At 43.7% G+C, this 16,161-nt stretch overlaps 1 long non-coding RNA gene across 1 annotated transcript in view; it reads left to right on the top strand.

Moving 5' to 3' along the window:
* LOC138735839 (uncharacterized) overlaps positions 1-16,161 on the top strand; it is a 114,063-nt gene that overhangs the window by 30,817 nt on the left and 67,085 nt on the right. The gene's annotated exons all lie outside the window — the stretch shown is intronic.

Here is a 16,161-nt window from a genome sequence, read left to right as displayed (position 1 = left end):
TATATGTGTCTTAAACGCCATGATCGCATCTGCTTCTACCACCCACCACTGTCCGTGGTACAAACCTTGCCCCGCAAGGAAAGGTGAGAAATCTAACCCTGACATTAATCGGGCATCTGTTTCAAACCCAACATGAAGTTTCTCTAAATGTTCTGGAATTTTAGTTGATTGAACATTCAGCTGAGTTAATGCTAGTCGGTTGTGCGCGAGGAGCATACATCTTCGTAATTGTTAGTGCTGGAAGTAATATCAGATATAGGTATATACAGATACAGAAATAGAGGTGTATTTGTACAAATACAAGCACAAATAAACATGCATAAAAACTTCAAACACATGAATATACGAACCCTTGTACATCAAACATACGCACCTCATGAATACAAAGTAGGATAAGGTATCAAACTGGTATCAAATACGGAATTGTGTAAACACACACACACACACATAGACACACACACACACACACACACACACACACACATACACACAGACACAAATACCCAAACGCACACACACACACAGACACGCACACTCACACACACATACAATCACGTACACCGAGGCACAAATACCCAAACGCACACACACACACATACAATCATGTACACAGAGACACAAATACCCAAACGCACACACACACACATACAATCACTTACACACAGGTACAAATACCCAAACGCGCGCACACACACACACACATACAATCACGTACACACAGACACAAATACCCAAACGCATACACACAAACACATACAATCACGCACACACAGACACAAATACCCAAACGCACACGCACGCACGCACACGCACACACACACACACGCACACACACACACACTTTATCTAAATGTCCCATCGGCGTGGATTGAACAAGGACCGCCAGCTACTTCTCAAGACGTCAATTCAAGGCCTTCTCGGTGGTGTTACATCCCGAGAACCTTCCCCAGTTGCAAAATGATAAGTGCACAAATATGCGCACACGTTATACAGACCTGACGAAGCACAGAAACACACAACAGAGACTCTTCCTCGCTCTCTCACACCAGTTATAATGCAAACATTATTGATTAACAGTGACAGAATTAATGCCTCAAACCTTGATGCTGAACCCAAGCCGGATAGCTTTTTAACGAGGTCAGAACTGATATTGAGGTGTGCGATCATGAAAAGTATTTTGTTTCAGAATCTCTCAGAGGGGTCACCTGTCCCTGTTTGTTTCGGGCTTCTGTTGTAAACCTGTTCTGTACCTGTTGGGAGTTGCTCGCTGCTGTTCGGTGCTGGGCGACTTTCTCCAACGCTCGCAGGATGCTGTAGAAACTGGGACTCAAGCGCGCCTGACTCCTTAATATAACCAAAAATAAACACCTGGAAAGCTTATTTTATTTAATTCTTCGCTCCAGAGGCTGACCAGCCTGAGGGGCTTTATTCCCTCGCATAATTTCACAGTTTCAGTCCTTCCCAATGTCCCTCTGCGTTGGTTTCAGATCAAGATGCAGAGGTTTCGAAATTTTACAGTTATTAATATAGTTTTGATCTGAATGTTATAGTGGATCTCAATGCACCATCCCTGGGACGCGTTTGCAAATTCTATAATTTCTTGGAAAGTCCTTAATACAATCGAGAACCAACGGGCTTGAAGTAACTAGGGCTTATTGATATCACTGTTGATAACCTTCTGGATATAATCATTTTCCCTATCAACATAAAAATCATAATGTTAAAATTCAATCGCTTCATTTGCATGTGAGATTTTGTTCATATGAATTATAATATTTAATACTATTGTCACAATATTTCACTTAAAATGAAATTTCCCACACTTACTCTGAGCTGAAATCCTGTCATGCACACGCCATTTTTGGCCAAAAAAATGAAGTCCTGTAAATGTAATGAAGAGGATTGTGGAATTTTAATTTTATGGAGGGGCGTGTTTGTTGTGGAAACCTTTCCTGGGTAAGGGGAGCCTAACGCAAATAATTGTTTCCAAAAGCGTTGGCAGATGTATTCAGGGGGCTCTTGGGGTCCGTGGCGAACGCAAGTCATCCCCTTGCTATCGCATAGCCCTTGACCCCGCTCCTCCTTCCCCGTCCCTCCTAGCCCCAGGCCTCCCCCTCGCCTCTGCTTGTTTGCCTTTCGGTGATCCCGGAGAGCTAAGAAAACAACGCCAGTTGAGTTGGACCAAACCCCCACCAGGTGCGCATTCTTGAGCCGACCCGGGCTGCTACATTCGACCGCCTCCTGCGAACATCCATCGCTCAGACAAAGCTCGTAACAAGCGAGGGCAGCGAGAGATGGATGAGGATCTCACACTGTTATTTTTACTGCTGCTTTCAAATAAAACACCACCATTGGTTTCGAACATTTTAGTTTGAACATCTAAGAGCCAAAACCGAATAAAGTCGCCATCCTCCGCAACCCTAATTCTAATATTTGTAGAAAGTTGGATAAATATTTACCATGCAAACAACGTTTCATTTTGTTATCTTAAGTGTGTTACATTCTTAAAAGCATTTGTAACTACCGTTGATATTGTTTTAGAGATTAGAGAGCATATTGTTTATTTTTTTTCTAATTAGATTACTTTTATTCAAGGTAGCATGCTTAATTTCCATTGAATGTGGGCGCTTTACCATTTGTGATGAGTTTGAAATTAGGCCAGCGAATATTATTAGCTCATCGACTCTTACTTGCTTCGAGCTTAATCCAGAATTCCAACCACTTCTCTTTGAAAGAATCATGTTGAACGGTGTAGTTTCTATACCAGCTCGATGTGCAAATTCCCTCCGATTGATGCGGGAAAACCGTATTGGACTTTACCACGTGTGGGGACAGAGGAGCTGCATTTTCCGTCTAATTTCTAAACATAGGGAGACAATCAAAATAATTCAAAATAAATAGGCAAAACTGAAAGTTGATGAACAACAACGTCCGCCTGGACGGCCTTAAACCTTGGGAATGAACATTGAGCGTTGTATTCCCCACCGCTACCGTTTCATCTCTTTACTTATTCCTGTACTTATTCTCCCCCCCCCTTCTCTCTTACCACCACTTCCCCTTTCCACCTCTCACACCTTATGTCCTACACGCAGTATCACCCCCTTCTATATAAAGAGTGCAGACCCTAAACGTTAACAAACCATTTTTACCATTGGACGCAGTCTGCCCTATTGGGTTCCTCTTGCAATTCTTTGTCCATTTAAGATAAAGGTTGTTTAATTTTAGTGCGAGGGGGTCAAGCAAAAGTGATGAAGGCAAGCCAAGCTTTGTTGAAGTGTGCACATACCTTGGTGAAGGTCTCAAGCCCGAAACGTCGGTGATACTAAAGTACACTGTTTAACCTGCTGAGTTTCTCCAGCATTGTGTTTTTACAGGTACCCTTTCCAGCTTAGTGATGTTTTTCCTTTAGTTGTGTGACTAGAACTAAATACAATTGTGGTCTCACCAATGTCTTATACAGTTGTAAGATGACATTGCAGCTCCTGTAATCAATGCCTGGCTGACTGTCTTCTTTCTTGACCTGTCTAATTGTGTCACCATTTTCATGGAACTATGTACCTCTACCCCAAGTTGTATTGCTTTAGATATTGCCATCATGGAAATATTATTTTCACTGTCTACTCTCCTCCAAGTCATTGGATGTATTTAAGGCAGAAATTGATATGTTCAATTAGCAGGGGGATCAAAGGTTATGGGGAGAAAGCTGGGGAGTGAGGCTGAGTGGGAAAATGAACCAGCTCATGATTAAATGGTGGGCCAGACTCAATAAGATGAATAGCTCATTTTTACTCTTATGTCTTATGGTCTTATTCCTCTCATAATTTTATATTGAACATGGAACAGTAAAGCACAGGAACAGGCCCTTTGGCCCGCATGGTTGTGTGAAATGTGATGCCCAATATAAATGCAAACTTAGCCACTTGTACAAGATGGGTATCCTGCTATTCCCTGACTTTTCACATGTCTATCTGGAGACCTCTTAAACTGCTTCCACCACTACCCCTGGCAGCCCATTCCAGGCATCAACCACTCTGTGTTTAAAAAAAAAACTTGCCCCACACAGCTCTTTTAAACTCCTCCATTCTGCATACCTTAAATGTATGTCCTCTAAAAATGTCATTCATTTTTACCCTGGATGGCAGTGGGGGTGTGGGGGGGGGGGTAGATTTTGACTGTGAATGTCTGTCAATCCCTCATAACTTCATAAGCCGCCATCAAATTTCCCCTCAGTCTCCAACACTCCAGAAAAAAAACATAAAGGTGGCTGATATGAGGAAGGTAGGTGCAGAAAGTTATGGTGAGGATCCAAGATGTAGCTGGCTCAGAGTAGGCCTTTGTGGAGGTAAAGGGAGTGGGCCAGTTTCTGTGCTATAAACTGAATTGCTTTGAGCCTCTACTTTTGCCCTTAAGTCATTGTCACTTTTCCTCTCCTACACATGACAGAACCTGCTGCTATCAACTTGAAAGGGATGTACACCTTTTGTAACCCTCTCTTGACACTTGTGTCAAAACTGCTGGCCAGGAGGGTTTTCCTTTGGGCAGCTGGATGGGTAGACAGATGAATGCACACACAGACAGACAGACAGATAGACACACACACACACTCACACACACACACACACACACACACACACACACACACACACACACACACTCACACACACACACACACACACACACACACACACACACACACACACACACACAAAATGCACAAACTCACAAAAGAAAACATACATAATACATATACACACACAAGCACCGAACACAAACACACAAATTCAGAAGTAACCCTCAATATTAAGTTGAATTACCTTGTGCTGAAATGTTCAAATTATATTCTAAAGCAATTAGTATGGTTAAGGGGAATTACTGACAAAACAAATTTGTGCTTTCCATAATTTACATGCATTGATATTTCTAGTCTGAGTTATGAATTTCAGTATTTTTTTAAATTTCAGTTAGAGATTTGGTGTTGACGGGTCCAGCATTTGCTGCCCATCCCTTGAGCAGCTGTCTTAAGCTGCTACAGCCTATGCAGTAGAGGTACTCCCACAGTGGAGGTGGCTAGAGTACTCCAAGATTCAGACACAGCCATGATGGCCCAAGTCAGGAATGGGTGTGTGCCGGTGTTGCCCCACAACTGGAGAGATTGCATGCACTGCAACTGCCTTAGCTGTGGGAACCGCCTTTGGCTCTCTTAGCAGGAGCCTGGCTTGGAGTAGCAAATCCACATCCAGGCTACAGAGTGAGACTGAGTGAGGCCTGTACAGCCAGAATCAGAATCAGAATTTATTGTCATGAATATGTCACAAAATTTGTTGTTTTGCAACAGTATTACAGCACAAATATTGATATAAAATACATTTCAAAAATAAATGAATAGTGCAAGAAAAAAGGAGAAAGTGGGTAGTTCATTGAAGAAATCTGACAGCAGAGAGGAAGAAGCTGTCTTTGTACTTCTGGATGTTTGTCTTCAGGCTCCTATACCTCCTACCTGATGGTAGCAGTGAGGAGAGGGCATGGACTGGGTGCTGAGGGTTCTTGAGGATAGAGGCTGCTTTCTAAAGACAACCGCCTCTTATAGATGCCACATTGCCTCTTGTAGATGTTCAATACCAGCCAAAGATGCGAACATTTCCTCTGTGGCCAATCTGAACCACCTTTTTCATAAAATATGTTACTAAAATATGCGACCCTCTTTTCAACTTTTCGGTCTTTATTTTGGATTACATTAACTTCAGTTAAAAAAAAATTAAGATAATTGAGAATATCTTGTTTAGTTTCTAATTGATTCTGTTGCTTCATTTTTTTGGTGGTTTTATTGTTACTTCCCTCACTGGTATAGCTTCAATTCCACTGGAGATTTTCATTTACAATGGCCCCACTAAAAAAAATGGTCCACAGTTTTAAAAACACAAAACTGCTGGAAGAACTTAGCAGGTCTCGTAGCATCCATAAGAGGTAAAGATATATAACCAACATTTTGGGCATAGCGGTTATAGACCCAGGGCTGTCTGTAAGGAGTTTGTATGTTCATTCTGTGTCTGCGTGGGTTTTCCCCGGGGGTTCTGGTTTTCTCCCATTGCTTGAAATGTACTGGGGGTGTAGGTTAATTGGATGTAAATTGGGTGGCATGGACTTGTGGGCTGAAATGGCCTCTTACCATGCTGTATGTCTAAATTTAAAATTAAAAAATGTAAACATTTATATTTAAAAGATCACCTTGTCAAGGTATGAGCAGAAATCAGGCAGGCATCTGAACAAAAAGGTGGGGGAAGAGATGCACAGGCCAACAGGCAAAAGGCAATAATTAGACATGGATGGGATGGCAGGAAAGGAAAGGAGAGAATTGACTGGGGGACAGGGTGGCTCTGTGAATGCAGAGTTAGAGAAAAGGAGAGAGAGAGAGAGAGAGAGAGAGAGAGAGAGAGAGAGAGAGAGAGGGGAGAGAACGAGCAGGAGGAAAGGAGAAATATATGCTTTTTACACAGAACCCACAATATTGCCATAAAGAAGACCCATCATTAAGCCAGCTTTGGTCGTTTACACTGAACCAAACAAAGGTGGTATAAAGTCGGGTCAGTGCGTCATTTTACACAGCAAGCTGGCATTCCGGGAGCAAAAGAGGTGGGATGTGTAATGCATCAGTGGCTAGTGTCACATATAACATACTGTATTTTATGGCATGTTAGACCCAGTTTTTTTCCCCAAAAAATGGCACAATAAATATTCCCCCAGTCTCATATGCAAATTTGAAATTAGGGCGATAATGTTGAGTAATGCCGAACATGACCATTGTTGCTGCGTGGCTTACTAGCATTACCGCTATCTACCGTTGGGGCTGGTGGCGGGGGGTGTGGGGCGATGGGGTCAGTGTGGGGGTCAGTGGCGGGCTGTCGGGAAACTCTTCTGATGGCATGCTGTCGTTCCCCACACTGGTCATTGTTGTGTTGAAAAAATATCAGTTCGAGAGAGATGAGTCTGGACACAAGGGTTTGCAATCAAATGTTACTTTTATTAACAAACAGCAATTAATAGAAGAGCATGGGAAAATCTTAACGAGAATAAAATACACATTTGCGTAATTTATAAAAGAGCATAGGAAAATATGCACATAATTTAACAAAACATACACACACAAATTATAAAAAATTGTGGAAAAATCTACTGCAAGTATTGATCTATAGCAGTGGATTTCAAACTTTTCTTTCCACTCACACACCACCTGAAGTAATCCCTTACTAATTACTGCTATCTATCGTTGGGGGCTTGTGAGACAGATAATGAAAGACAACGTTGGTAGCCTCAGACAGTACAAACTGAGGACAAACCCACAGACCAGCTTACTCACAGCACAAGGAGACTAGTGACACCTGGGGAGAGCTGAAAGCCGGATCATTGTGGGGGCTGGTCTTTTTATCACAATGCCACGCCCTAACACTAATCTCCTCTCCCTTAATATCTGAAGGCCTGTCAGTGACTGTCTTGAATACATTTAGCAACTAAGCATTCACATCCTCCTTCTGTCGTGTTCCAGATTCAGTACCCTTTGGTACATACTTTTTATCTTATTCATGAATGATCAAACCCTATTTTGAAAGTCCAACAGCCACTCCACATGTCAAAACAATGAATTATGTACTTATGAACTAAATCATCTCTCATTCTCCTCCCAGCGACGCATCAGTGCTTCACTCACCTAACGAAACAGTGAGCCTAGTACAGGATGTATCACCATTTCACCACCAGCTCATTTCATCTCCAGCTCCAGCCATTTCATCTACAGCTCATTTCAGACTTCTGTATTTATGGGTGCATGCATAGACATCCAAATGGGCTAACCCCAAGTGCCTGCAGTCAGGTATTCGCTAATGAACTAATCGCCTTTTACCTTTGCCGTATAACTGCAGCACAATCTGGCAGACCTAGCGTCAAATCAGTGATGTACTGGGAATTATACCTTGCCAGGTTGGTGCTAGACCCAGCCACACTTTGTGATTGCCCTCAACCCTCTCCACGAGCTGCCCACAGCAATAGAGAGCAGGCAGCAGGCCACTAGGAGAGAGTGGGACTGCGGGCGCTGGGAGAGAGTGGGACAGTGGGCTGCTGGGAGAGAGTGGGACAGCAGGTCGCTGGGAGAGAGTGGGACAGTGGGCCGCTGGGAGAGACTGGGACAGCGGGCAACTGGGAGAGAGTGGGACAGCGGGTTGCTGAGAAAGAGAGAGAGAGAAGCAGGCCACCGGGAGAGTGCGGGACAGAGGTATTATTATTAAAAAGATTTTTCCTGTTGTCCTACTTGAATGTTTTGTCCAAATTTTAAATGCTTAACTGTAAATACCATTAAAAAAATATGGTACACATACACGTCCTTCCCCAGAATTCCGCATCTCCCTATTACTACCTCTGCTGCCAGAAAAAGCTGCGACTGGAATGAAACCCCCACCCCCCCAATTCTGTGACTGTGCCTTTTACACAGAAAGCATAGCGTAATAATACCACAAATATCCCAGAAGGAAGTGACTCTGTAAAAGGGCCAATTGAGATAAGGGAAGAGAGACCAAGGTGAGGGACAGGGGTGGGGTGGTGTCTAATGGAAACAAGAGAAGTCAGTTAATGCCATCTGGTAGGAGGGTGCCCAGAAAGAACATGAGGTGCTGTTCTTCCAATTTATGGGTGGTCTCAGTCTGGCAGTGCATGAGACCATGGACAGACATGACAGCATGGGAATGGGGCAGGGAATTGAAATGAAACTTTTGTCCACAATTTTGGTTTGTGCTGTTTTGGGTTGAGATAATTCATAAAAGGTGACAGGGAATATGTTCTTGGTATTTGGTGTGTCACTTACAGGAAATGTATGCCAGATACTGAATGTTTAATACATTATAAATGTATATTTATATCCTTGAGAGCATGTATTTACTATTGAAATATATAGGTACCAATGCAGTGAAGAGAAAAAGTAGGCCTTTTTTCAATGAAGTATTTCCGAAATACACCAACACCTGGAACTCAGTTTATTGCAGGAGTCTGGAGAATGAAGTTTATAACTGTTCACTGGATGGGATTTCCGCAGATGGATAATATTAACTTATTTTTGACGGCGTGAAACCCAGCCTCTATGGTTGTTAAAATACAAATCAATGACAGAAAATCACCTGTAAAAAATTAACATTTCAGCTAAATGCTTCACTCTGTATATTTTAGAATGGCTTACCACTTTAGAGAATTCCCATGCATTGACACAATATATAGGGAGATGAAAAAGGGGATCCCTTCCTCATGTAGATGAGATACTGTGCCTTTACCGCAGAGCAGGAGGACATAAATTGCCAGAGATATTTCAGGGCACAGTCAGCTAGACATGAAGAAGGTGTCTCCACGAGAAAAGCAGCAATTATGCCTATGAACCGAAAATAGTCCATGTTAAAGTTAATGTAGAAGGCAGAGGAAATTAAACAGGTGTCATTACAATATGGAACGTGCCAACCAATTGTGTTAAAGCAGTGGTTCTTAACCTTTTTCTTTCCACTCACATACCACTTTAAGTATTCCCTATAGCATAGGTACTCTGTGATTGGTAAAGGATTGCATAAGGTGGCATGTGAGTGGAAAGAAAAAGTTTGAAAACCACTGTTTTAATTGTACCTAATGGACTTGTTATGTGCACGCTTTCATAACTCCAAAGGAAATGGGCCAATGACAATTTATCTCAAGCAAAATATTTCAGTAACAATTGGGTCTAGAGCAGTGATTCTCAATCTTCCCTTCCCACTAACGTACGACCTTAAGCAATCCCTTACTGATCACAGAGCACCAATGACATAGGGATAACAAAGTGGTATGTGAGTGGGGGAAAAAAGGTTAAAAACCACCGATTTAAAGGGAGAAGCTCAAGAGGGAGGAAAACATATAGATTGATGGGTTAGACAATGAGGCTGCTGTCAGACTGTTGGACCCCACTACTGTCAGACTACGGAATGCCACACTGTCAGACTACTGAACCCCACATTGTCAGACTACTGAACCCCACCACTGTCAGACTACTGAACCTCACACTGACAGACTACTGAACGTGATCACTGTCAGACTACTGAACCTCACACTGACAGACTACTGAACGTGATCACTGTCAGACTACTGAACCCCACCACTGTCAGACTACTGAACCTCACACTGACGGACTACTGAACGTGATCACTGTCAGACTACTGAACCCCACCACTGACAGACTACTGAACCCCACCACTGTCAGACTACTGAACCCGATCACTGTCAGACTACTGAACCCCACACTGACAGACTACTGAACCCCACCACTGTCAGACTAATGAACCCAACCACTGTCAGATTACTGAAACCCACACTGTCAGACTACTGAACCCCACACTGTCAGACTACTGAACCCCACACTGTCAGACTACTGAACCCCTCCACTGTCAGACTACTCAACCCCACACCGACAGACTACTCAACCCCACCAGTGTCAGACTACTGAACCCCACCACTGTCAGACTACTGAACCCCACCACCGTCAGACTACTGAACCTCACACTGATGGACTACTGAACGTGATCACTGTCAGACTACTGAACCCCACCACTGTCAGACTACTGAACCCGATCACTGTCAGACTACTGAACCCCACACTGACAGACTACTGAACCCCACCACTGTCAGACTAATGAACCCAACCACTGTCAGACTACTGAACCCCACCACTAACAGACTACTGAACCCGATCACTGTCAGACTACTGAACCCCACACTGACAGACTACTGAACCCCACACTGACAGACTACTGAACCCCACACTGACAGACTACTGAACCCCACATTGACAGACTACTGAACCCAACCACTGACAGACTACTGAACCCTTCCACTGTCAGACTACTCAACCCCACACTGACAGACCACTGAACCCCACCACTGTCAGACTACTGAACCCGATCACTGTCAGACTACTGAACCCAACCACTGTCAGATTACTGAACCCCACACTGACAGAATGCTGAACCCCACCTGTCAGACTACAGAACCCCACACTTTCAGACTACTGAACCTCACAACTGTCAGATTACTGAACCCCACACTGTCAAACTACTGAACCCCACTACTGTCAAACTGCTGAACCCCATTACTGTCAAACTACTGAACCAAAGGATTTTTTTGTCCAACCTGCTGGATAATCCTTTGGGTTACAGAGGGGTTCCAGCAAAACAACAGCAGACAGAGAAAGAAAACATCTCCCGATGGCACCGGGTGCCTCTGAGATGCTGAATGTCATAGCTTACTGGAAATAGGATGAGAAAGCAAGAGGGGGAGGGGCCACTCATTGGAGGAAAAGCATTTAAATAGGTTGTCATTCACCCAGGCCCATAGATCAAGCAAGTAACATGTGCACCTTCTCAGCCTTGTCCAGTGTGACCCCATTTCGCAGGCACACTTGGGCCAAAGATAGACCAGAATATGCAACCATCCCACTGGGGTACCCCTGATGTTACAGAAGCAGGACCCATCACAACTGAAAAATGATGCCCTGGAGCACACACAGAAAGTGCTCTGGGTACTCAGAAACTGTACACTATGTAAACAAATAAAGAAATGTAAACCGATAATGAATGTAAACAAACTGAATGTGCAACACAGAGAGGGAAAAAAAATAAAGTGGAAAATAAGAGTCCTTAAGTGATTGAGTTTGTCATTGAGGGGTCTGATGGTGGAGGGGGAGAAGCTGTTCCTGAACCTGGTGGTGCGAGTCTGGTGGTGCCTGAACCTCTTTCCTGATAGCAGCAGCGAGAACGCAGCGTGTGCTGGGTGGTGGGATCCTTGATGATTGCTGCTGCCCTCTGAGGGCAGCGTTCCTTGTAGATGTTCTCAATGGTGGGGAGGGTTTTGCTTGTGATATCCTCGGCTGTGTCTACTACCTTTTGCAGGGCTTTACACTCAGGGGTATTGGTGTCCTCATTCCAGTCAGTACACTTTCCACCACACATCTGTAGAAATTTGCCAAGGTTTTCGGAGTCAAGCCAAACCACTGCAAACTCCTGAGGAAGTAGAGATGCAGATGTGATTTCTTCACAATGCCATTAGTGTGTTGGGTCCAGGAAAGATCCTCCGAGACGATGACAGCGGGTGAGGCAGCATCAATGGACAGCAAGAGACAGTTGATGCTTCAGGTGTGCTTTGTGTGAATGCTGCCTGACTCGCTGAGTTCTTCCAACACTTTCTGTGCACCTCGCAGTTACATTAAGCAAATTATCAAAAGTTTCAAAGAGTAAATGGCTTTGAACATTTTCTTACTATGAACACAATTCTGGGAGAAAGGTTTTTTGGACCAGAAAGCAGATGGAAATATGAAATGCTCCCAGGAATTCTGCAATTCTGTGCAGTGCATGAGAATTCTGGTTTCTCTTCCAGATGGGAATGGATGGAGTCAGCTGTAAGAAAAACTAACCACTTGAACAGTGTGCAAAAGTGCTGGAGGGACTCCGTGGGTCACGTAACATCCAGGGAAGGAAAAAGGCAGTTGACCATTTGGGGTTGGACTGGCGCCTGTAATAAAATGGTGTGGGAGAGGTGAAGGGGGGGAGGAGAACAGGCTAATAGATAATAGATTGATACAGGTGGGAGGGTGAAAAGAAGTGGTAAGGGAGGGGAGAGGTTTGAGAAGGATAACTCTCTTACAGGAGAAAGGAGGGAAGGATGTGGGGAGTGGTAGGGAGGGAGATAGAGAGATAGGCAAAGAGCGACAGGAGGAGGGGATGAATGGGAATTAGAGAAGTCAACGTTCATGCCATCTAGTTGGAGTCGGAATATAAGGTTTTCTTCCTCTGATTTGCGGATGGCCTCATCTTGGTAATTCATGAGGCCAAGGACAGACTTATCAGCGTGACAGACGTATCAGCTGTGCAGATTAACCACTTCAAGCCTGCTGCTGAGTTAATTGAGCCCAATCAATACCAACAATCAATCAGAATAAATACACAACAATAATTACTTACTTTTCTTTCTAACCTTTCACCCATCCCAGTGATCTATCCATTTAAACATAAAGCCTGGTAACAAGTCCGTGCCGCCCAGTTGTAGTGAATTGACCTACAAACCTGCTACATTTTGGAGAGTGGGAAGAAACTGGAGCACGCGGAAGAAACCCATGCAGACGCAGGGAGAACGTACCAACTCCTTACACCTCTTAGCCCCTTCCAGCTTCTTCCCCACCCCTCTCCTGCCTTGATACAGTTAACCTCTCCCTTTCCCTCTTCAGTGTTGAAGTAGGGTCCTGATCCCAAAATACTGACTGAACATTTCCACCTATGGATACTGCCTGTCCTACTGAGTCCCTCTAACACCTCAATGAGTGCTTAATAATGGCATATTCCATTTATTTAGGGCCTGGTGTGAAGCCCCAGACATGCCCAAGTGCCCTGCAGGAGAACAAGAGTCTTGGTTGAGACTCCAGTGCAGAGGAAGTGCTGCCCTGTCAGAGGAGGGATATTAAAAGGAGGGAGTAAAACGCAGAAGCCTGCAGATATTGTGATTGAAATAAACTCAGCAGGTTAAACAATGTACTTCATAGAGCAAAGATAAAGATACGTAATCAACGTTTGAGACATGAGCCCTTCATCAGGGTAGTTTTATTAAAAGGAGAGGTCGTCTCATGCAGAAATGAGATATGCCATGGCACGATACAGAACAGGAATAATAATCACCCCTCGATAATCTCTGGTGAATAAAATTATCTGATTCACACCAGGGTGATGGGACCTGCTGTGCACAGGAGTTCACTATTTATAACAGTGACTACAGTTCAAAAGTTATTTATTGACTGTAAAACAGAATGGGACATCCCCAAGTTGTGAAAGGTTCATTGGAAATGCATGTTGACCACAGACAAACATTTTGATTCACTCTAATGAGACTGTATGAACCTCATCTGAAACCCATTAAGAATATCCTCTCCATTCTAATTACTGAAGCTGTCAATTTGGCTTCCAGAATTGAGAATAATTGTACAGAAACCATATAAGCGGGTAATGCTCTTTCAGATTAAACAGGGCTGCAGAAGATTAGTTTGTAACTAATGAAGGGCCAACCCAGTGCTGATATCATTAGATTGTAGGAGAGAATAAAGCCATTCGGCCCATTGAATCTGTTCCATCATTCAATCATGGGTGACATTTTTTTCCCTTTCAACACCATTCCCCTGCTTTCTCCCCATAACTTTTGACACCCTTACTAACCAAGAACCTCTGCTTTAAATCTACCCAATGACTTGGCCTCCACAGTCATCTGTGACAACAAGTTCTGCAGCTTCATCACCCTCTAGCTGAAGAAATTTTTCCTTGTCTCTGTTCTAAAGGGATGTACTTTTATTCTTAGGCTATGCCTCTGGTCCCAAACTCTCCCTCCACTGGAACCATGTTTATTTTCAACATACAGCACAGTGAAAGACCCTTCCGACCCACAAGCTCATGCCTCCCAATTCCACTCAATTTGACTAAAACTCCCATAGATTTCAAAGGGTAGGAGGAAACCCACTCGGACACAGGGGGAATATACAAACTTCTTACAGACAGTGCCAGATTCGAACGCCGGGTTACTGGCACTGAACAGCATTGCACTAACCATTATGTTAACTGTTGTACATCCAGTCTAACCAGACTTTTCAATATTCAATGTGTCAATGTGATTTCCACACCTCCTCCCCCCCACTCCACCTGCATCCTTCTAAACTCCAGCGACTACAGGCCCAGAGCCAAGTTATCAACAAGATCTTTATGTTCAGTTTGAAGGCACCACAGTTAGTATAACAGATAGCACAAAACTATTACAACTCCAGTGACCCAGGTTCAAATCTGGAAGGAGTTTGTATGTTCTCCACATGTCCGTGTGTGTTTCCTCCGATGCTCTGGTTTTCTCCAACATTACAAAACTGTAAGGATTAGTGTGTTATTTGGCCAAATCAGTCCAGAGGAGGTTCACCAGGTTGATCCTGGAGATTAGATGGTTGACCTACGAGGAAAGACTAAATTACCTGGGATTCCAAAGATTGAGAGGAGATCTTATAGAAGCATATAAAAGGGATAGATAAGATAGAGGCAAGAAAAATTGTTTTCACTGGTAGGTGAGACCAGAACTAGGGGACACAATCTCAAGATTCAGGGGAATAGATTTAAGATGGAGTTGAGGAAAAACTGTTTTCCCAGAGAGTAGTGAATCTGTGGAATTCTCTACCCAGGGAAGCAGTTGAGGTTACTTCATTAAACATATTTAAGGTTCAGTTAGATTGATTTTTACATAAAAAGGGATTAAGGGATATGGGGAAAAGGCAGGTCGGTGGAGTTGAGTCAATGATCAGATCAGCCATGATCACATTGAATGGCGGAGCAGGCTCGACGGGCCAGATGGCCGACTCCTGCTCCTAGTTCTTATGTACAGGAGCTCTATTCAGAGCATACTGGCCAACAGCATCACTGGAGTCTCCCTCCCTCCCCCCCCACCCCACCCCCCACCTCCCCCTCATCAACATAATCTACTGAAGAGGGCACACGTAATCATTGAGGATCCTTTCCACCCTTTCCACCCTGCACACAGGCCCTTTCAACTGCTCCTGTCAGGGAAGAGAGACAGGAGTATCAGAGCCAGCACCACCAGGCTGAGGAACAACTTCTTTCTACGGGCAGTGAGAATACTGAATGACCAAAGGAACTGCTCACACTGACCACCCGAGACTCTCATATTCATGAAACTATTTATTTGTATATATGAATACATGTGCTGCATATGTACTGTTTGTCTGTATGTGTGTTATGTTTGGTTTTGTGTCCCTGTGTTTTGAACTGAGGACCAGAGATCGCTGTTTCGATGAGTTATACTTGTGCAATCAGATAAAAATAAACTTGACTTGAAATCGCTGTAATTGGGGGGCCGGGCATGGGGACTGGAATGGCCTGTTACCACGCTGTATCTATAATTTAAATTACATTAAATTAAACACATGAAATAGAAACAGGAGTAAACCATTTGGCTCGACATCACCACTCATTTTGATCACTTTCCCACATTATTCCTGTATACCTTGAATCCCTTAATATACAGAAGTCTTGATATCGGAGAAAATCATCCTGGTTACACCATAGATTTGGGTCATTTAGC

The sequence above is a fragment of the Narcine bancroftii genome, chromosome 6 (genome assembly GCF_036971445.1).
Source record: "Narcine bancroftii isolate sNarBan1 chromosome 6, sNarBan1.hap1, whole genome shotgun sequence".
Lineage (NCBI taxonomy): Eukaryota > Metazoa > Chordata > Chondrichthyes > Torpediniformes > Narcinidae > Narcine > Narcine bancroftii.
This window is presented reverse-complemented; position numbering and strand designations above follow the sequence as displayed.